The sequence below is a fragment of the Hyperolius riggenbachi genome, chromosome 12 (genome assembly GCF_040937935.1).
Source record: "Hyperolius riggenbachi isolate aHypRig1 chromosome 12, aHypRig1.pri, whole genome shotgun sequence".
Classification (NCBI taxonomy): Eukaryota; Metazoa; Chordata; class Amphibia; order Anura; family Hyperoliidae; genus Hyperolius; species Hyperolius riggenbachi.
The window spans coordinates 4,829,746-4,852,353 of NC_090657.1; positions in this window are offsets into that span (position 1 = coordinate 4,829,746).

Consider the following 22,608-nt stretch of genomic DNA (forward strand, 5'->3'; position numbering starts at 1 on the left):
GAAGTCAATGGGGACCCGAACTTTCGTGCTTTGTAAAGCTTCCTTACATGCTACATACCCCAAATTTGCAGGGTATGTGCACCTTGGGAGTGGGTACAAGAGGAATATTTGAAAAAGAGCTTATAGTTTTTGAGAAAATGAATTGTAAAGTTTTAAAGGAAAAACTGTCTTTTAAATGTGGAAAATGTCATGTTTCTTTGCACAGGTAACATGCTTTTTGTCGCCATGCAGTCATAAATGTAATACAGAGAAGAGGTTCCAGGAAAAGGGACCGGAAACGCTAACCCAGCAGCAGCAGCACACGTGATGGAACAGGAGGAGGCGCAGGAGGAGAAGGCCACGCTTTTTGAGACACAGCATCCCAGGACTTGCATGAGGACAAATAGCGTGCGGATATAGCAATGCTTTTTTTCCGCCATGCAGTCATAAATGTAATAAAGATGAGAGGTTCAATAAACAGGGACCGGAAACGCTAACCCAGCAGCAGCAGCAGCAGCACACGTGATGGAACAGGAGGAGGCGCAGGAGGAGAAGGCCACGCTTTTTGAGACACAACATCCCAGGCCTTGCATGAGGACAAGAAGCGTGCGGATATAGCAATGCTTTTTTTCCGCCATGCAGTCATAAATGTAATACAGATGAGAGGTTCAATAAACAGGGACCGGAAACGCTAACCCATCACAGATGTTCATTGTTCATGTTACTTGGTTGGGGTCCGGGAGTGTTGCGTAGTCATTTCCAATCCAGGATTGATTCATTTTAATTTGAGTCAGACGGTCTGCATTTTCTGTGGAGAGGCGGATACGCCGCCGATCTGTGACGATGCCTCCGGCAGCACTGAAACAGCGTTCCGACATAACGCTGGCTGCCGGGCAAGCCAGCACCTCTATTGCGTACATTGCCAGTTTGTGCCAGGTGTCTAGCTTCGATACCCAATAGTTGAAGGGTGCAGATGGATTGTTCAACACAGCTACGCCATCTGGCATGTAGTCCTTGACCATCTTCTCCAGGCGATCGGTGTTGGAGGTGGATCTGCACGCTTGCTGTTCTGTGGGCTGCTGCTGCATGGGTGTCATAAAATTTTCCCACTCCAAGGACACTGCCGATACCATTCCCTTTTGGGCACTAGCTGCGGCTTGTGTTGTTTGCTGCCCTCCTGGTCGTCCTGGGTTTGCGGAAGTCAGTCTGTCGGCGTACAACTGGCTAGAGGAGGGGGAGGATGTCAATCTCCTCTCTAAAGTCTCCACAAGGGCCTGCTGGTATTCTTCCATTTTGACCTGTCTGACTCTTTCTTCAAGCAGTTTTGGAACATTGTGTTTGTACCGTGGATCCAGAAGGGTATAAACCCAGTAATTGGTGTTGTCCAGAATGCGCACAATGCGTGGGTCGCGTTCAATGCAGTCTAGCATGAATTGAGCCATGTGTGCCAGAGTCCTGCACGAATCCTCATCATCCTCTTGTGAGCGTTGTGATAGTTGTGATGCATCATATTCGTCACCTTCTTCCTGGTCCGCTTCTGCCGACCATTCGCGCTGAATTGTGGAAGTCCAACGTGCACCGCTCTGGCCCTTATCAGTGGTGGCAGGAAATTCCTGCTCCAACTCCAGCTGTTCCTCCTCCTCTTCTTCGTCATAGCTGCTGGGGCCAGCGTTCCCTGAGGCGGATGGCCTGATGTTGGTACCATCACGCTGATCGTTTTCTCCTTCAGATTCCCCCAGTTGCATCATGACAGCTGTTTCCTTGATTTTCAACATTGACCTCTTCAGTAAACACAGCAGTGGTATGGTAATGCTGACTGAAGAGTTGTCACTGCTCACAAGCAACGTGGATTGCTCAAAATTTTGGAGGACTTGGCAGAGGTCCAACATGTTGGCCCAATCGGATCCACAGAAAATTGGCAGCTGTCCGGATGCGCCTCGGTACTGCGCCGTCATGTACTGGACCACTGCACTCTTCTGCTCGCAAAAGCGGGCTAGCATGTGCAGCGTAGAATTCCAGCGCGTAGGGACATCACACAGCAAGCGATGGTGGGGGAGATTGAAGCGCTCCTGCATCTTGGCGAGTGCCCCCGAAGCAGTACTGGAATTTCTGCAATGTTTGGCCACTCGTCGCACCTTCAACAGAAGATCGGCCACGCCTGGGTATGTCCTCAGGAACCGCTGAACTACTAGGTTCATCACGTGCGCCAGGCAAGGGATGTGTGTCAGCTTAGCCAGCCTTAAAGCGCGAATGAGATTACTCCCATTATCACACACAACCATGCCCGGTTTCAGGTCCAGCGGTGCCAGCCACAAATCCGTCTGTTCCTTTATTCCCCTCCAAATTTCCTCCCGTGTGCTGCTTATCCCCAAGGCAGATCAGCTTCAGCAACGCTTGCTGACGCATGCCAACAGCTGTGCTGCACTGCTTCCACGATCCTACTGCTGCTGGGTTAGCGTTTCCGGATGAGGTACAGCTTTGAGATGCGTTGGAGGAGAAGGAGTCAGAGAGGTAGGTGCTGCTGTTGTTATCCAGTGGGAGGGACGGCGGTGCAGCTGTTTGCGGCGTGGGCAACACCCGCGCCGTAGCAGGTGAGGAATCGCTGCCAGGCTCCACAAGGTTCACCCAGTGCGCGGTAAGAGAGATGTATCGACCCTGGCCGAACGCACTCGTCCAGGTGTCAGTGGTGAGGTGAACCTTGCAGGCAACGGCATTCTTCAAGCTTCGGGTTATTTTGCTGACCACGTGCTCATGCAACTCAGGCACTGCAGAGCGCGCAAAGTGGTAGCGGCTGGGAACCACGTAACGTGGGATGGCCACTGACATCATGCGCTTGAAGCTGTTTGTCTCCACCACTCGATATGGCAGCATTTCGCAGGCCAGAAGCTTGGCTATGCTGGCTGTTACTGCCACGGCCCGGGGGTCATTTGCTGGCAATTTCCTCTTGCGATCAAACATCTCCGAGACAGACAACTGAACCGTAGGGCTGCACACTGAAGGGCTGTTGGTTGTTGTGTTTGATGAACACTGGGAGACCTCAAGAGCACTACTCGGGAAAGTGACAGTGTCAGCGACTGATGTTTGTGAATGTTGTGAACCACGCAATGGCTGGGCTACTGCTGCTGCTGAGGCGGGTCTGGTGGTGAGTCTGGTGACCCCAAGGGAGGCAGTGTTGCTGGTACCCTGTCCTGCCGCGTTTGCCCACAGAGTGGGATGTTTGGATAGCATGTGGCGGCTCATGCTGGTGGTGGAGAGGTTGCTAATACTTTTCCCCCTGCTCAGGCAGGTCTTGCACACCTTGCAAATCGCCATAGTACCATCCTCAGTGCAGTCTTCAAAGAAAGCCCAGACTTTGGAGCACCTGCCTTGCTGGCGATTTCTGTTTGCGCCTCTTTTGCCTCTCACTTGAACTTCCACGCTTGTGGTGCCTGAAATTGCGCGCCGCCTACCTTGTGGCACAAGGCGAACTCGTGCAGCAGTGGGTTCTTCAACAGACTCATCTGTGCTGCTGCTACGACGGCGATGTTCTCGTTCACAAACAAAATCTGGGTCTCTGTCCACATTGTCCATACCCTCCTCTTCCATCTCCTGAAACTCGTCATATGTCATTGTGGGGGGCCGCCGCCGTGGAGTAGAGCTTCCCAGAACAACCTCTGCGCAGCTCACTCCGTCGTCTTCCAGATCTTGTCGGCCAACCTCCTGCAATTGCAACCCCTCCTGCCCAACTTGCTCTGGGATTTGGGTTTCCGAGTCCTCCTCGGACTCGCCTTGTATTTCAGTGCGCGGTGCATTTCCCACAGTTAATGGTTGTGAATCTGGGCACAACATTTCTGGCTGTTCCTCCATTGACCTTTGAAAGGTGGAAGTTTGTTGGGCTGGGAATAGCTCCTGCGAATACCCCATTGTGTCCTGAGGTAATTCATCGGACTGGTTATCTGGCAGTTGTGTGCGTGGTGTCACTGCCGGTTGTGTCAGCTTTGTGCCCACTGGCTCCTTGTAACTGGCTGAGGACTCGGACCTCGTGCGTGATGTGCTGGTGCTGCTTAACCCACTGCTGGACGCTTGAGAGGTCATCCAAGTAATTATCTGGTCCTGTTCTTTTGGATTTGTGAGGGTTGTTGTCCTGGACAACATGGGCAGTATTGAGTGGGTTTTCTTGGGTGCTCCCCTGTGGCCTATACGTGAACAGTCAGGGGAAACACCTTTTCCCTTGCCCCTCCCTCTTTCACCGGATTTCTTCCTCATTTCACTTATCCTTAAAGTACACGCTGACTGGCAGCAGTACAGTGGCAGTACAGAAATGCTATACAGTGGCGGGTGAGCGGTGTACCACTATTCCCAGCAGCGACACAGAGCACAATGCTATACAGTGGCAGGTGAGCGGTGTACTACTGTTCCCAGCAGACACAGAGTGCCAGTAAACCCAATGCTATATAGTGTGGCTGAGCAAGGTACACAGAGTGGCAGTAAACAGAATGCTATATAGTGTGGCTGAGCGAGCAGTGTACTACTATTCCCAGCAGACACAGAACAGTAAACAGAATGCTATATAGTGTGGCTGAGCGAGCGGTGTACTACTATTCCCAGCAGACACAGAACAGTAAACAGAATGCTATATAGTGTGGCTGAGCGAGGTACACAGAGTGGCAGTAAACAGAATGCTATATAGTGTGGCTGAGCGAGCGGTGTACTACTATTCCCAGCAGACACAGAACAGTAAACAGAATGCTATATAGTGTGGCTGAGCGAGGTACACAGAGTGGCAGTAAACAGAAAGCTATATAGTGTGGCTGAGCGAGCGGTGTACTACTATTCCCAGCAGCGACACAATGACTGGGGGGACCCTGGCTAGCGTGGCTGGAGCGCGAACTACCCTGCCTGCCTACCCAAAGCTAAACCCACAGACAAATGGCGGAGATATGACGTGGTTCGGGTATTTATTTACCCGAACCACGTGACAGTTCGGCCAAATCAGAGCGCGTTCGGGTCCGAACCACGTGACCCGTTCGGCCAATCACAGCGCTAGCCGAACGTTCGGGGAACGTTCGGCCATGCGCTCTTAGTGGCCATGTGGTTCGGCCTGGTGGTGTTCGGCCGAACTCGAACATCACCCGAACAGGGTGATGGTCTGCAGAACCCGAACAGTGGCGAACACTGTTCGCCCAACACTATGCCAGGGAACACATTACAAGGTGCTGCTGCCCAAGCGCCACCAGCTATTACGCTCAACAATAGCTGCATTATTTTGAAAAAAAAAAATTGTAATTATTTTAGAGGTGTCCGGGTTGAAAACTGTGCTGTCCCAATTGTGTATTGGACACAATGTGGGCTTCACGACCGCTGTCTGGAACCTCATGCTGTTCATTTATGGCCCTGGTACCACCGCTAGGTACCAGGGCCTATTATGTCAGTCACATCACACTGCCTGAAACACATTACTCCTCCTCCTGTAGCTGCATTGAGCTTCTGCTGTCTGTGTGCTGCTACCACTGCCAGGGAGAACAGAAGAAGAACTACTTTCTGCTGCCACCTGCCCACCCACTCTCCTACTCAGTACCGACCGACTATTACCACACACTACAAATAGCTGCAAGCCTGCAACTACTACTTCCTCCTCCTGCTGATGTCTGTGTTTTACCACCGCCAGGGTACACAGAAAAAGGCGCTGTGGCTTGCAATGTGCCACTACCTACCTATTATGCCATTAACACAAATATAACTATGGTGTTATTACAATAAAATATTTCCACAAATGAAGTAAAAAAAAATATTACAAAAGAAAGGAAGAAGGAGAAGGAGAAGGAAAGAAGAAGAAGAATAACTCGCGTTCCCATGCCTGTCGGCCGGTGACGGCCAAACCGGAAGTGTTCGCCTGCAAGTCCTGGAGCATCAGAGCGAGGCTGCGAGGGCACCGATCGGCTGCTGGGGGGTGAGGGAAGCCCCAGGTGAGTAAATCTCATTTTTTATAGTTCACTTAAGTTTTCCTTTAATAGTACTTTTTTTTTTTATTTCTTTTTTCTACGCTCCTTACAAGTATTAATTGATTTTGTCCAGGGGGCCCAGAGCAGTAAGCGGAACCCAACTATTACTTCAATATTTCCGATAAAGGTGTACATCCTTCAGATCAAGTGTGGCTATGAGGGGGGGGGGAGAGCACTGGCTTACCTTGTCCTGGGGGGGGGGGGAGAGAAGGGGCTGGCTTACCTTATCCTGGGGGGGAGAGATAGGGCTGGCTTACCTTATCCTGGGAGGTGAGAGAAGGGGCTGGCTACCTTATCCTGGATAGGGGGGAGAGAGAAGGGGCTTGGCTACCTTATCCTGGGGAGGGGAGAGGGGAGAGAGAGGGCTGGTTACCTTATCCTGGGGAGGGGGGGGAGAGGGGGCTGGCTCAGTGCTGGTCGTAATGGAAAAAGCTACGCTTACGGATCATTACGCGTAATTTTACGCTATTACGCATTACGAAATTACGCTTACGGCATAGACAATTTCGGTACATGTCTGTAATTACGCATTGCCCTTACGCAATTACGCGTAAGAATACCGTAATTCAGGTTGTTACGTTATAGGCTTACGCGTAAATTCCTACTAGCAATTAATGCGTAAGGTCATGCTGCCAAGCGGAAAAGTTGACGCATGGATCAATGTTAGGTAGCCGCCGACTTTAAGGGTTAATAGCAAAGCCCCCTTAAGTGCTAAGAGCCTCAAATTTGGAGAATACATTAAGGAGATCAGAAGGAATAAGAGGAAAACATTTTTTTTCAAAAAGACCTTATAGTTTTTGAGAAAATCGATGTTAAAGTTTCAAAGGAAAAATATATACATTTAAAAACCCGCCGACTTTAACGGTTAATAGCAAAGCCTGCTTAAAATTTAGAAACACCAAATTCACCAAATTCCAGACACTGGATGGAATCGGTGAAGATGAGGTGGGTGGAGTAAAGCCGGAGCAAGAAGCAGAGGTAGCCGCTAGTTGGGTCACAGTTAGAAGGGGTAGGGGAAAAAGTGGCAGGGAGGCTAGTCCCGAGTTGTCCCTCACTAATAAGTATGCTTGTTTGCGTAATATTGGGGAGGATGATTCAGGAGTAGCAATGTTGCAGCAGGATGTGCTCCTTAGCAACCAAGGGGCAGAGTGCTGTAACGAGAAAGGGAATAGGAGTGCAGCTAAGGCTAGACAGGTACTGGTGGTAGGGGATTCAATTATTAGGCGCACAGATAGGGTAATCTGTCGAAGAAACCGCGAATGCCGTACAGTCTGTTGCCTCCCGGGTGCTCGGGTTCGGCATGTAGCGGAAAGAATTGACAGATTATTGGGTGGGGCTGGGGAAGACCCAGCTGTCATGGTACACATTGGCACCAATGACAAAGTTAGTGGGAGATGGAAGGTCCTCAAAAATGATTTTCAGGTACTTGGAGATAAACTTAAAGCAAGGACCTCCAAGGTGGTGTTCTCTGAAATACTGCCAGTGCCACGCGCTACATCTGAGAGACAGAGGGAGCTTAGGGAGTTAAATAAGTGGCTGAGAAATTGGTGTAGGAAGGAAGGGTTTGGGTTCCTGGAGAACTGGGCAGACTTTGCAGTCGGCTACAGGTTCTACAGCAGGGATGGGCTGCACCTTAATGGGGAGGGTGCAGCTGCATTGGGGGAGAAGATGGCTAAACGGTTGGAGGAGATTTTAAACTAGGATCTGGGGGGAGGCGGGAGGATTAAGTCTCAATATGTAGACAAGATAAGGTAAAAAGACAGTGGGAGCCTAACATTATGGGGGGTGGAGAGGGGGGTGGAGACAGTGTAAAGATTAAGGAGGTTGGTAAAACTTCAAGTAGCCCATTTCGTGTAAACAAAATTGGTAAATGTGTTGGTAAAAATATAAAGTGCATGGTAACCAATGCTCGGAGCCTTGCAAATAAAATAGACGAACTAGAGTTCATTCTGAATGACAAAGGCTATGACATTGTGGAAATAACCGAGACATGGATGGATGAAAGCCATGACTGGATAGCTAATTTAAAAGGATACAATGTGTTTAGGAGGGATAGAACAGGGAAAAAAGGTGGAGGGGTTTGTCTCTTTGTTAAGAATTCTTTTACAGCTGTCCTCAACGATGAGATGGAGGAAGATTGCGAAGATGTGGAGTCCGTTTGGGTAAATATTCATGGTGGAAATAAAAGTTGCCAATTGCTTATTGGGGTATGCTACAGACCACCTCTTATTAATGAAGCTGCAGAACTGCGATTACTACAGCAGATTGAAAAAGCTGCAAGTAAAAACGAGGTCATAATTATGGGCGACTTCAACTTTCCAGACATTGACTGGAGTATTGAGGCTACCCATTCTGGTAAAAGCAGCAGATTTCTGGCAGCACTACAGGACAATTACTTGACTCAAATGGTAACGGAACCAACTAGGGGGAATGCGTTACTGGATCTGATCATTTCTAATAGACCAGATAATGTATCAAATGTGCAGGTTCAAGAACATTTGGGAAATAGTGATCACAACATGATAACGTTTGATCTGGTGACTGATAGGCCACGGGGCAGCAGGACCACTAAAACTATGAATTTTAGAAAAGCAAAGTTCAATCAAATTAGGCAGGCACTAAGTTTGGTGAACTGGGATAATGTACTACAAGGGGACGACACTGAAGGGAAATGGCAAGCTTTTAAACGTATTCTCAATCAATATTGTAGTATGTATATCCCATATGGAAACAAAATGTCTAGGATAAAAAAAAGGCCTCTATGGATGAATAGAAAAGTTAGGGATAAAATGAAGAGGAAAAAGAATGCCTATAAGGTCCTAAAACAGGAGGGGACTGAGGCTGCACTAAGCAATTATAAGGAGTGCAATAAAAATTGTAAAAAAGAAATTAGGCTGGCAAAGATCGAAGCTGAAAATCAAATCGCTAGGGATATCAAATCTAACCCAAAAAAGTTTTACAAGTACATCAACTCTAAAAAAAAGAAAGGTTGACTGTATAGGAATCCTAAAGGATGAGGGTGGGAACTCAATGGTGGACGACCAAGGTAAGGCAGAGTTATTAAATGCTTTCTTTGCTTCTGTCTTCACAAAGGAAACAGCACTGTTGCAAATTACAGAGGCAGAAGAGTCTCAATCTTCTAACTGTAATATTAAATACTTAACGCAGGAAGAAGTAAAGGCAAGACTAAATAAATTAAAAATAGACAAGGCACCTGGCCCGGATGGCATGCATCCTCGGGTCCTAAGAGAATTAAGTTCAGTTATAGCTAAGCCCCTTTATCTTATCTTTTGTGACTCTCTTGCAACTAGCAGAGTCCCAGTGGATTGGCGTACAGCCCACGTTTTCCCATTATTTAAGAAGGGCAAAAAATCTGATCCAGGAAATTATAGACCTGTAAGCTTAACATCAGTTGTATGCAAACTATTTGAGGGGTTACTAAGAGATACTATACATGACTTCATAGTAGAAAATAATCTTATTTCTCAGCATCAACATGGGTTTACTAAAGACAGGTCCTGTTTGACTAACATGCTCAGCTTTTATGAGGTAGTGAATGCTAATATGGATATTGGGAATGCTGTAGATGTGATATACTTGGACTTTGCAAAGGCCTTCGACACTGTTCCCCACAGAAGTCTGGTGCAAAAGTTGAGGATGCAAGGACTGGGGAAGAGTTTGTGTGCATGGATAGGGAACTGGCTAATGGACAGAAAACAAAGAGTTGTGGTCAATGGATCGTACTCAAAATGGGAGACTGTTAGCAGTGGGGTCCCACAGGGGTCTGTACTGGGTCCAGTGCTCTTCAATTTATTTATTAATGACCTAGTAGATGCAGTAGTGAGCAATGTTGCTGTTTTTGCAGATGATACAAAATTGTGCAGAATCATCAACTCTCAGGAAGATAGTGTCATATTGCAACAGGATCTGGATAGGATGGCTATATGGGCACATACATGGCAGATGAAATTCAATGTTGACAAATGTAAAGTCATGCATTTTGGTCGTACCAATGGTCTAGCACCATACAAAATAAATGGGATACAGTTGGGAACATCAAAATTGGAGAAGGACTTAGGAGTACTCATCGACAACAAGTTAAATAATCGTACTCAATGCCAAGCCGCTGCAGCTAAAGCGAACAAAATTTTGGGATGCATTAAAAGGGAAATAAAAACTCGAGATGCTAGCATAATATTGCCCCTGTTTAACTCTCTAGTAAGGCCACATCTGGAATATGGAATTCAGTTCTGGGCACCACATTACAAAAAAGATATTGCAGTTTTAGAGCAGGTGCAGAGACGAGCTACAAAATTGATACGTGGGATGGAAGGTCTCGCTTACCAAGAAAGGTTAGATAAACTGGGTTTATTTAGTCTAGAGAAAAGACGCCTTAGAGGAGATCTAATTAACATGTATAAATACATCAGAGGGCAATATAATAGCTTGGCGGATGAGCTTTTTGTCCCTAGGCCTTCTCAAAGGACTAGAGGACATGAGCTGCGCATGGAGGAAAAACGTTTTAGCCATTTATTTAGGAAAGGGTTCTTTACAGTAAGAGTGGTTAAGATGTGGAATGCATTGCCACAGGAAGTCGTTATGGCAAACTCTATACCTGCATTTAAAGGAGGCTTAGATGCTTTCCTTGCGTTGAAAGACATCCATGGCTACAATTACTAGGATATGCCTAATGATGTTGATCCAGGGATTTTATCTGATTGCCATCTGGAGTCAGGAAGGAATTTTTCCCATTTGGGGCTAATTGGACCATGCCTGGTGGGGTTTTTTTCTGGATCAACAGGGGTATGTGGGGGACGGGCTGGAGTTGTACTTTGTACTGGTTGAACTCGATGGACGTATGTCTTTTTTCAGCCAAAATAACTATGTAACTATGTAACAGGGTATATTAAGGGGATCAGTGGGAATAAGAGGTAAAAAAATTTTTTTCAAAAAGACCTTATAGTTTTTGAGAAAATCGATTTTTAAGTTTCAAGGGCAAAAATGTCTTTTAAATGCGGAAAATGTCAGTTTTTTTTTGCACAGGTAACAATAGTGTTTTATTTTCATAGATTCCCCCAAGTGGGAAGAGTTTTACTTACTTCGTTCTGAGTGTGGGAAATATTGAAAAAAAAACGACGTGGGGTCCCCCCTCCCAGACCTCTTTAACCCCTTGTCCCCCATGCAGACTGGGCTAGCCAGAATGCGGAGCACCGGCCGCGTGGGGCTCCGCACCCTGACTATACCAGCCCGCATGGTCCATGGATTGGGGGGTCTCGGAAGGGGAGGGGCAGCCAAGCTTTCCCCTCCCCCTCCGAGCCCTTGTCCAATCCAAGGACAAGGGGCTCTTCTCCACCTCTGATGGGCGGTGGAGGTGGAGGCCGCGATTTCCTGGGGGCGGGGTTCATGGTGGCATCTGGGAGTCCCCTTTAAAAAGGGGTCCCCCAGATGCCCACCCCCCCTCCCAGGAGAAATGAGTATAGAGGTACTTGTACCCCTTACCCATTTCCTTTAAGAGTTAAAAGTAAATAAACACACAAACACATAGAAAAAGTATTTTAATTGAACAAAAAACATAACCACGAAAAAAGTCCTTTAATATTCTTAATTAACCATTAATACTTACCTGTCCCTTTAAAAGCCAGTTCCCACGCAATGTCCTCGGAAATATACTAATCAGTTTCAATGTAACAAAGTTATTACAATGTAACAACTTTGTTACTTTGTAACACCACCGCACCCGACGTCACTCGCCGCTCACCCGCCGGCCGCCGCATACACGCTAAGTTCCCGCCGGCTCCCGCCGTCCACTCTGCCCACACCTGTCACCCATATACATGCTGGCACCCATGGGTGCCAGCATGTATATAGGTGACATGTGGGAGAGGCGGGGAGGGCAGCGGAGCCGGCGGGGACTTAGCGTCCCTTCACCAGACAGAGCTCTGAGCTATATAGCTCAGAGCTCTCGAAAGCATCTTTGTATTTGGGCTCCAAGGAGCCCCATTGGTCCTTAGCAGACTTCTGATTTGAAGGAACCCCACCTCCTGGGGAGGGGGGGAAAGAGAGGGCTGGCTACCTTATCCTGGGGAGGGGGGAGAGTGAAGGAGCCTATACATAATGATTGGGCAAACTAGGGGTGACTCTCTTGGGAGATTTACTATGAACTTGCACGTAGGCAGCAGTGTGGTAGATTAAGCTGTCACAGACACAGACCCCATAAACATCAATGCCCTCATAGTCACCCCTGAAACACACCTGTCAGACCACAGCCAAATCTTGCTGTACCTGAAATCCACCGATAAACCAACCACACAGCAGCCTCATCAGACCGGTCTCTACAAGCTGCCACCACCCCTCAAATGGCCCAAACAGTCTGCCATCAAATTCACCAACATGACCAAAACTGCCAAAATCCAAGAACTGCTGACAAACTTTTGTAACAACCAATATGAACCAAACCAACAAGGTGTCAGCCATGCAGTGAAGGACTTCAGTAACATCCTACATACCATGGCAGTACAAGCAGGCCTCAAGCAGACCAACTTCAAGAGATCCACAAATAAACAGTCCCAAAAATGGTTTGACAGTGAATGCAAGGCTCTACGTAACTCGCTAAGGGAAGCCTCTAACCAAAAACACAGAGACCCCAACAACCGAGACCTAAGGGAAACCCATGACCACCTACAGAGACAATACAAAGACACCCTCAGGCAGAAAAAACAGAGCCACATCTCCCACAAACTCCAACAGCTGGAGGACTCCCTCCAAGACAACTCATTCTGGGAGACCTGGAACCATATCGGTGCAAAGCCTAAAAAAGCCCTCTTCATATCCAAAATGGCCACATCTGGCTCCACTACTTCAGGGACCTCTACAAAGACATTCCAGAAAATGCCCAAACCCTGGAGCAGAAACAAATAGCCGCAAAACTGAAGGACATGGAGGAGACAATCAAGGACTTTCAAAACCCTCTGGATACACCAATCACGGTGCAGGAAATAAGAGAAAGAACAAAGCTGATAAAATGTAAGAAGGCTAGCGGTACCGATGGCATCCTGCCAGAGATGATCAAATACAGCCCCCCGGACATACATGAGGCACTCGCAAGACTATTCAACCTTATCCTGAGGGCGGGCTCCTTTCCTCAGGCCTGGAGTGAAGGCCTCATAACACCCATCCCAAGCCAAGCCGGGTTCATGCCAAACCACCGCACAACCGACCACATCTATACACTGCACAGCCTCGTCAAGACCCATGTCCACAGCTCACGTGGCTTTGTTGATTTTAAGAAGGCGTTTGACTCGGTGTGGCACCCAGGCCTTTTCCTAAAACTCCTAGAGAGTGGAATAGGAGGAAAAACCTATGTCATCAAGAGTTCATATACTGGGAACCAATGCAGTGTGAAAGTGGATAGAAAGAGGTGCGTTCTTCAAGCAGGGTCGAGAAGTCAGGCAGGGCTGCAGTCTGAGCCCAACGCTCTTTAACATATACATTAACCAACTGGCTGTAGCCCTGGAATCCTTCCCAGCTCTAGGCCTCCTCCTGCATGACCGTGAGGTGAAGTTCCTGCTGTATGCAGATGACCTTGTGCTGCTCTCCCCAACAGAGAAAGGGCTACAGGATAGCCTGGCAGTATTGGAGAGTTTCTGTACCACATGGGCACTGCCCATCAACCCAAAGAAGACAAAAGTAATGGTGTTCCAGAGGAAGAATGGAAATAAAACCCCCACCTCCTCATTTATATTAAATGGCTCCCCACTGGTGTCCACCAACAGCTACACCTACACCTACCTGGGGCTGGAGATCAACCAATTTCAGTTGGTGGCAGGCTGTGACATATCGGGCAGCTATTTGCACAGTTGTTTCCTCCTCCCCCAGTAGGATGTAGAGTTTCCTCTCCTCATCTGGGGAGGTAAAATCCTGGATGTGGGTGGAGAGTCTCTGGAAGTGGGCGGTCCTCACAGGTGCATATTTGCTGCAGTGTAGCAGGAAGTGGGCCTCATCCTCCAAGACCCCCTGGTTGCATTGTTTGCATAGTCTCTCCTCCCGGGGCTTCCATGTCTGTCTGTGCCGCCCTGTCTCTATCTCTTGAGGCTGTGGGCACTCAGACGGTACAAACTCAAGACCTGTCTGTCTTTGTGGTGATGTAGCCTCTCCAGGTATGGAGCCATTGTGTACTCCCTCTGTAGTGATTGATAGACAGTGAGTTTCTTGGAATTCTTTATGTCACTTCTCCATTCCTCTATGTATCGTTCCTTGCAGCTTTCTATAGTCTGTTTTATTTGAGCTTTTGTCAGCCTGTGTTGGTGGCTTTGGCTGGGCTGGCTGCTGATGCTTTGCTTGAGAACGCGTGGTATGGCCTTGCCCCCCTGGCTCAGTGAGGCTTTATGGTGGTAAGTGCTGGGGTTGCTGCTCTGTATATGCGCCCAGTATGAGAGTGCCCTCTGCTGGATAGTATACCATAGTGGTAACCTGCCTAGCTCTGCCCGGCAAGCTGAGTTCGAAAGTGCTGCGATGGACTTGGAGGAGATACTTGCAGAACTCTAGATGGAAGATTTCTGTTGGGCTGGAGTCCCATTTTGATTGGTCAGGGTAGGTGACCGGGCCCCATACCTCACTGCTATAGAGCAGGATTGGGGTGATAATGCTGTCGAATATCTTTACCCAGACTCTCACTGGTGGTTTTAGGTGGTAAAGCTGTCTTCTGATGGCATAGAATGTTCTGCAGACTTTTTCTTTAAGGCCTGTACTGCTGGTTTAAAGCTTCCTGATTGGTTGATCTCCAGCCCCAGGTAGGTGTAGCTGTTGGTGAACACCAGTGGGGAGCCATTTAATATAAATGAGGAGGTGGGGGTTTTATTTCCATTCTTCCTCTGGAACACCATTACTTTTGTCTTCTTTGGGTTGATGGGCAGTGCCCATGTGGTACAGAAACTCTCCAATACTGCCAGGCTATCCTGTAGCCTTTTCTCTGTTGGGGAGAGCAGCACAAGGTCATCTGCATACAGCAGGAACTTCACCTCACGGTCATGCAGGAGGAGGCCTGGAGCTGGGAAGGATTCCAGGGCTACAGCCAGTTGGTTAATGAATATGTTAAAGAGCGTTGGGCTCAGACTGCAGCCCTGCCTGACTCCTCGACCCTGCTTGAAGAACAAACTTCTCTTCCCATCTACTTTCACACTGCATTGGTTCCCAGTAAATGAACTCTTGATGAAATCCTAGGTTCTACCTCCTATTCCACTCTCTAGGAGTTTTAGGAAAAGGCCTGGGTACCACACCGAGTCAAACGCCTTCTTAAAATCAACAAAGCAAGCGTGTATTTTGCCACGTGAGTTGTGGACATGGGTCTTGATGAGGCTGTGCAGTGTGTAGATGTGGTCGGTTGTGCGGTGCATTTGGCATGTGAGCTGTGGACATGGGTCTTGATGAGGCTGTGTAGTGTGTAGATGTGGTCGGTGGTGTGGTGTATTTGCCACGTGAGCTGTGGACATGGGTCTTGACCAGGCTGTGCAGTGTGTAGATGTGGTCGGTTGTGCGGTATATTTGCCACGTGAGCTGTGGACATGGGTCTTGATGAGGCTGTGCAGTGTGTAGATGTGGTCGGTGGTGTGGTGTATTTGCCACGTGAGCTGTGGACATGGGTCTTGACCAGGCTGTGCAGTGTGTAGATGTGGTCGGTGGTGCGGTATATTTGCCACGTGAGCTGTGGACATGGGTCTTGATGAGGCTGTGCAGTGTGTAGATGTGGTCGGTTGTGCGGTGCATTTGGCATGTGAGCTGTGGACATGGGTCTTGATGAGGCTGTGTAGTGTGTAGATGTGGTCGGTGGTGTGGTGTATTTGCCACGTGAGCTGTGGACATGGGTCTTGACCAGGCTGTGCAGTGTGTAGATGTGGTCGGTTGTGCGGTATATTTGCCACGTGAGCTGTGGACATGGGTCTTGATGAGGCTGTGCAGTGTGTAGATGTGGTCGGTGGTGTGGTGTATTTGCCACGTGAGCTGTGGACATGGGTCTTGACCAGGCTGTGCAGTGTGTAGATGTGGTTGGTGGTGCGGTATATTTGCCACGTGAGCTGTGGACATGGGTCTTGATGAGGCTGTGCAGTGTGTAGATGTGGTCGGTGGTGTGGTGTATTTGCCACGTGAGCTGTGGACATGGGTCTTGATGAGGCTGTGCAGTGTGTAGATGTGGTCGGTGGTGCGGTGTATTTGCCACGTGAGCTGTGGACATGGGTCTTGATGAGGCTGTGCAGTGTGTAGATGTGGTCGGTGGTGTGGTGTATTTGCTGTGTGAGCAGTGGACATGGGTATGATGAGGCTGTGCAGTGTGTAGATGTGGTCGGTGGTGCGGTGTATTTTGCCACGTGAGCTGTGGACATGGGTCTTGATGAGGCTGTGCAGTGTGTAGATGTGGTCGGTGGTGCAGTATATTTGCCACGTGAGCTGTGGACATGGGTCTTGATGAGGCTGTGCAGTGTGTAGATGTGGTCGGTTGTGCGGTGGTTTGGCATGAACCCTGCTTTGCTTTTGCTGAGTACGTCCTGCTGTGTGAGGAAGGAGAGGATCCTCTTATTGATGATGCTGTTAAACAGTTTCCCCAGTGTGCTGCTGACACAGATTCCTCTGTAGTTTGCTGGATCATATCTGTCTCCATTCTTGTAGATGGGTGTTATGAGGCCTTCACTCCAGGCCTGAGGAAAGGAGCCAGCACTCACCTTATCCTGGGGAGGGGGGGGGGGAGAGGGGGCTGGCTACCTTATCCTGGGGAGGGGGGGGGGGAGAGGGGGCTGGCTACCTTATTCTGAGGAGGGGGGGAGAGAGGTGGCTGGCTACCTTATCCTGGGGAGGGGGGGGGGGGAGAGGGGGCTGGCTACCTTATCCTGGGGAGGGGGGGAGAGAGGGCGCTGGCTACCTTATCCTGGGGAGGGGGGGGCTGACTACCTTATCCTGAGAGGAGAGACGTTTGGCTTGCTACCTTATCCTGGGGAGGGGGGCTGATTACCTTATCCTGGGGAGGGGGGCTGATTATCCTGGGGAGGGGGGAGAGGAGGGGCTGATTACCTTATCCTGGGGGAAGAGAGGGCTGGCTGGCTAACTTATCCTGGAGAGGGGGGGCTGATTACCTTATCCTGAGAGGAGAGACGTTTGGCTTGCTACCTTATCCTGGGGAGGGGGGCTGATTACCTTATCCTGGGGAGGGGGGCTGATTATCCTGGGGAGGGGGGAGAGGAGGGGCTGATTACCTTATCCTGGGGGAAGAGAGGGCTGGCTGGCTAACTTATCCTGGAGAGGGGGGGCTGCTTACCTTATCTTGGGGAGAGGGGGGGGGGGCTGATTACCTTGGCGAGGGGGGGGGGGCATCTGGCTAATATATTGGAGGGGTGGGAGGGGGCACATCTGGCTAATATATTGAAGGGGAGGGACAAGGGCACATCTGGCTAATATATTGAAGGGGAGGGACAAGGGCACATCTGGCTAATATATTGGAGGGGAGGGACAAGGGCACATCTCGCTACTACTAGGATAAGAGGGTGCACATCTGGCTAATATATTGGAGAGGAGGGACAAGGGCACATCTGGCTACTACTAGGGAGGGAGGGGGCATATCTGGCTAATGTGGGGAGGGACAAGGGCACATCTGGCTACTACTAGGGAGGGGGCACATCTGGCTAATATATTGGATAGGAGGGACAAGGGCACATCTGGCTACTAGGGAGGGAGGGGGCATATCTGGCCTTTTATCCTGGGTAGGAAGAGCACATTTGCCTTCTATACTGGCTAATAAACTGGTGGGGGGGGGCACTTCTGGTTGCTATACTGCTGGGGAGAGGGACGGAGGTACATCTGGTTACTACTGGGAAAGAAGGGAGGATTAGGATGCACACCTGGCTAATATGCTGGGAGGGGCACGGACGTGAATCGAACCGCCATGAACGCGAACCACCGAAATTTGTCGGGATTTGTTGGGGCCATCTCTACTGCAGGACAACTTATCAGATTGAATCCTAATTAATTAGTGAGCAAATAAAGAAGAAAAAGTTATCTGCTTCTCCCCTTGATACAGAAGTAACTTTTCTACCTTATTTAGGCTCTTTTCCCACTTGGGCGGAAAACTGATTTTTCTTTTTTTTCGTTTCCCACTCATCGAGTGAATGGCTCCTATTTTATAAATAGGAACCATTCCCACTTCTCAGGCTGCAATGGATCCACGGGACCTGTTACAGGAAGCAGACCGCAGTTCTATGCAGTCCGTGATAATCCTGGGCAGACGGCTGCATTACCCCACATAGCCTGTGGGGGAGCACATCTGCCCTGAACTGCAGCCGGACCATCGGATCAGACATTACACCGTCCACTCCCGCTGGTCTGGCGCAAGTGGGAACTGAGCCTTACAAAGTTTATTACCCTCCAAAACAATCTGAAAATGCTGGTTAGCAAAGGTAGCACTTTATTAGCAGCTAATTGAGGTAAAAAGCTTGAAGGTCAGATGTCACGGCCATCTTTTTTTTATTTGTATTTCAGGGAAATCAGCGATTGCAGGACATGAGAGTGGTGGTAATTGACGCTACCTGATCCGACTAGCACCCCAGATCAGGTAGCATGCTTTAAAGCGGATCCAAGATGAAAAACGCACTATAACCAGTAACTTGTCTATATATCTTATCTAAAGTTTAGATCGTTTGCACAGCAAATCTAGCTGCAAACAGCTTCAACGATGTATGATTGATTATTCCTGTGATACAATGAGGGCAGCCATGTTCTGCTTGTCACAGTGTCACAGGCTGAGGGCTGGAGATGCAATCAGCTTGCCTGTGTGTAACTTCAGTCCCCTCTCCTCCTCCCTCCTCACCTGTGCCTCTGAAATCTCTGGCTAGTAAACTCAGGGCCAGTCCGCTCATGAGGCATGGTGAAACATTTGCCTCAGGCGGCACATCTGGGGGGACGGCACCCGCCTGTCCATGGGTGCGGGGGCCGCCCGCCGAGCTGGAGGGGTAGCGGGCAGAAAGTGGGTATTGGGCCTAGCAGTGGGAAGGGGGGTCGGACCCCCCCTCCCTCGCCTGGGTCCCCCGATCTGCGTTCCCCTCCAGCTTTAAAAAGTTAAGTACCAGCGTATGATTAAGAGGCAACAGGCAGGGATCACTCATCTCTTCCGCGTTCCAGTTAGAGATGTCGCGAACCTCCGATTTTCGGTTCGCGAACCCTGTTTGCGAACTTCCGCGGAAGGTTCGGTTCGCGGAAAAGTTCACGAACCGCAATAGACTTCAATGGGGAGGCGAACTTCAAAATTTGTAAAAATTTCTACCGGCTGGAAAAATGACCGAAAACATGTTTCAAGGGATCTAATACCTGGAGGAAGACATGATTGAGTGAAATACACATCAAAAGTCCCAGGCAAACATCTAGATTTCACATAAACCCCTATTTTGAGGTCACAAATCTCATTCAATGTTCAATTACAGGCCTACACTGCTTTACAACATCAGGCAGTGTATCCCTCTCTCCCTCCTCCCGGAGGGAGGAGGGTCTCATCTTCCAGGGAATTGTAGAATTTTAAAAGCCAGCTTATATACCTTGGCCTGGAATTGAACCCAGGTCTTGGCTTGAAATTGAAGCCAGGTCTGAGTGCTTGGTAGATAGCTCTCTTAACCGCTATACCACCACCAACACTACATGCTGAAGACAGCCTAGCATCTACCATTATGATATATCCTAGAGAAAAATGAGCTTGCTTAAAGATTTGTAGGCATTCAAAAGCCAGCTTACATACCTTGGCCGGGAATTGAACCCAGGTCTGAGCGCTTGGTAGATAGCCCTCTTAACCACTATACCACCACCAACACTACATGCTGAAGCCAGCCTAGCATGTACCATTGTGCTATACCCAAGAGAAAAATGAGCTTTCTCTCTCTCTCTCTCTCTCTCTCTCTCTCTCTCTCTCTCTCTCTCTCGGAAAATACAATTCCGCGGAAAGCGGTGACCATCCCTACCAGAGAGAGAGAGATGAATCTACATGGCTATCTGGGGTTCTATTCGGACAACTGTTGAACACGCAAGGCCATGCCTGGGTGGGGTTGAACCACCAACCTTTTAGTTAACAGCCAAATACGCTAACCAATTGTGCCACAGAGACTGTTGTATTCCTGGCCAATGTGAGTTGGCTTTTGACATACTACACATCCTTAAGCAAGCTCATTTTTCTCTAGGATATATCCTAATGGTAAATGCTAGGCTGCCTTCAGCATGTAGTGTTGGTGGTGGTATAGCGGTTAAGAGAGCTGACTACCAAGCACTGAATGTGCTGGGCCTGGCAGTGGCACACACAGTAGGAATTACCAAGGCTGTCTATGCAACACAAGTCTCTGTGGGACACACACACACACACAAAAAATGGATCACAAGAACAAGATTAGCTCTCAAAAGAGCTGTTGTGGGGTGCTATTTTAGCAATAAGGAGCAAGCTAACAAGCCTACAAGAGCCTAACTAATCTTTCCCTATGAGAGTCTGCAGCAGCAGCTTTCCCTTCTCTAATTACTGCAGGCACAGGAGTGAGTCCAATGCCTGATGCTGCTTGCCTTTTATAAGGGGTGGGGCTAAAGGAGGGAGTGTAGCCTGTACGTCATGCTCCAAACCTGGACATCTTCAAACGCACTCTTAAAACACACCTTTTCAGACAAGCTTATAACATTCTATAGCCCTTATCTGTCACAATGTAATCAGAAGCAAATGGTCACTGCCTCATCCATCCTCCACCCCCTAACCTAGTGTGTCCTCACTACCCATTATAGTGTAAGCTCGCAAGGGCAGGGTCATCCTCCTAATGTTTACTGCTTTGTAACAATATTTGTGCTGCTTGGAACTCTGCTGTATATTTGTTAGTTTTATCCATGTTCCCCTTGTCGTCTTATTGTGCTTTGTAAAGCGCTGCGGAATATGTTGGCGCTATATAAATAAATAATAATAATAATAGCCTGATTGGCTACAATGTGCCTGCTGACTGTGATGTAGAGGGTCAAAGTTGACCCTAATGATGTAGTAGAGGAAGCGACTCGAACCGCCATAAAGTTTGCGTTCGAACCACCGAAATTTGTCAGGAACCGTTCGGGCCATCTCTACTGCAGGACAACTTATCAGATTGACTCCTAATTAATTAGTGAGCAAAAAAAGAAGAAAAGTTATCTGCTTCTCCCCTTGATACAGAAGTAACTTTTCTACCTTATTTAGGCTCTTTTCCCACTTGGGCGGAAAACTGACTTTTTTTTTTGTTCGTTCTCCACTCATCGAGTGAATGGCTCCTATTTTATAAATAGGAGCCATTCCCACTTTTCAGGCTGCAATAGATCCACGGAACCTGACACAGGAAGCAGACCGCAGTTCTATGCAGTCCGCGATAATCCTGGGCAGACGGCTGCATTACCCCACATAGCCTGTGGGGGAGCACATCTGCCCTGAACTGCAGCCGGACCATCGGATCAGACATTACACCGTCCACTCCCGCTGGTCTGGCGCAAGTGGGAACTGAGCCTTACAAAGTTTATTACCCTCCAAAACAATCTGAAAATGCTGGTTAGCAAAGGTAGCACTTTATTAGCAGCTAATTGAGGTAAAAAGCTTGAAGGTCAGATGTCACGGCCATCTTTTTTTATTTGTATTTCCGGGAAATCAGCGATTGCAGGACATGGGAGTTGTGGTAATTGACGCTACCTGTTCCGACTAGCACCCCAGATCAGATAGCATGCTTTAAAGCGGATCCGAGATGAAAAACGTACTATAACCAGTAACTTGTCTATATATCTTATCTAAAGTTTAGATCATTTGCACAGCAAATCTAGCTGCAAACAGCTTCAACAATTTATGGTTATTTATTCCTGTGATACAATGAGGGCAGCCATGTTCTGCTTGTCACAGTGTCACAGGCTGAGGGCTGGAGATGCTATCAGCTTGCCTTCAGTCCCCTCTCCTCCTCCCTCCTCCCCTCTGCCTCTGAAATCTCTGGCTAGTAAACTCAGGGCCAGTCCGCTCATGAGGCGTGGTGAAACATTTGCCTCAGGCAGCACAACTGGGGGGGCGGCACCCGCCTGTCCATGGGTGCGGGGGCCGCCCGCCGAGCTGGAGGGGTAGCGGGCAGAAAGTGGGTATTGGGCCTAGCAGTGGGAAGGGGGGGCGGACCCCCCCTCCCTCGCCTGGGTCCCCCGATCTGCGCTCCCCTCCAGCTTTAAAAAGTTAAGTACCAGCGTATGATTAAGAGGCAACAGGCAGGGATCACTCATCTCTTCCGCATTCCAGCTAGAGATGTCGCGAACCTCCGATTTTTGGTTCGCGAACCCTGTTCGCGAACTTCCGCGGAAGGTTCGGTTCACGGAAAAGTTCGCGAACCGCAATAGACTTCAATGGGGAGGCGAACTTCAAAATTTGTAAAAATTTCTACCGGCTGGAAAAATGACCGAAAACATGTTTCAAGGGATCTAATACCTGGAGGAAGACATGATTGAGTGAAATACACATCAAAAGTCCCAGGCAAAAATCTAGATTTCACATAAACCCCTATTTTGAGGTCACAAATCTCATTCAATGTTCAATTACAGGCCTACACTGCTTTACAACATCAGGCAGTGTATCCCTCCCTCATCTTCCAGGGAATTGTAGAATTTC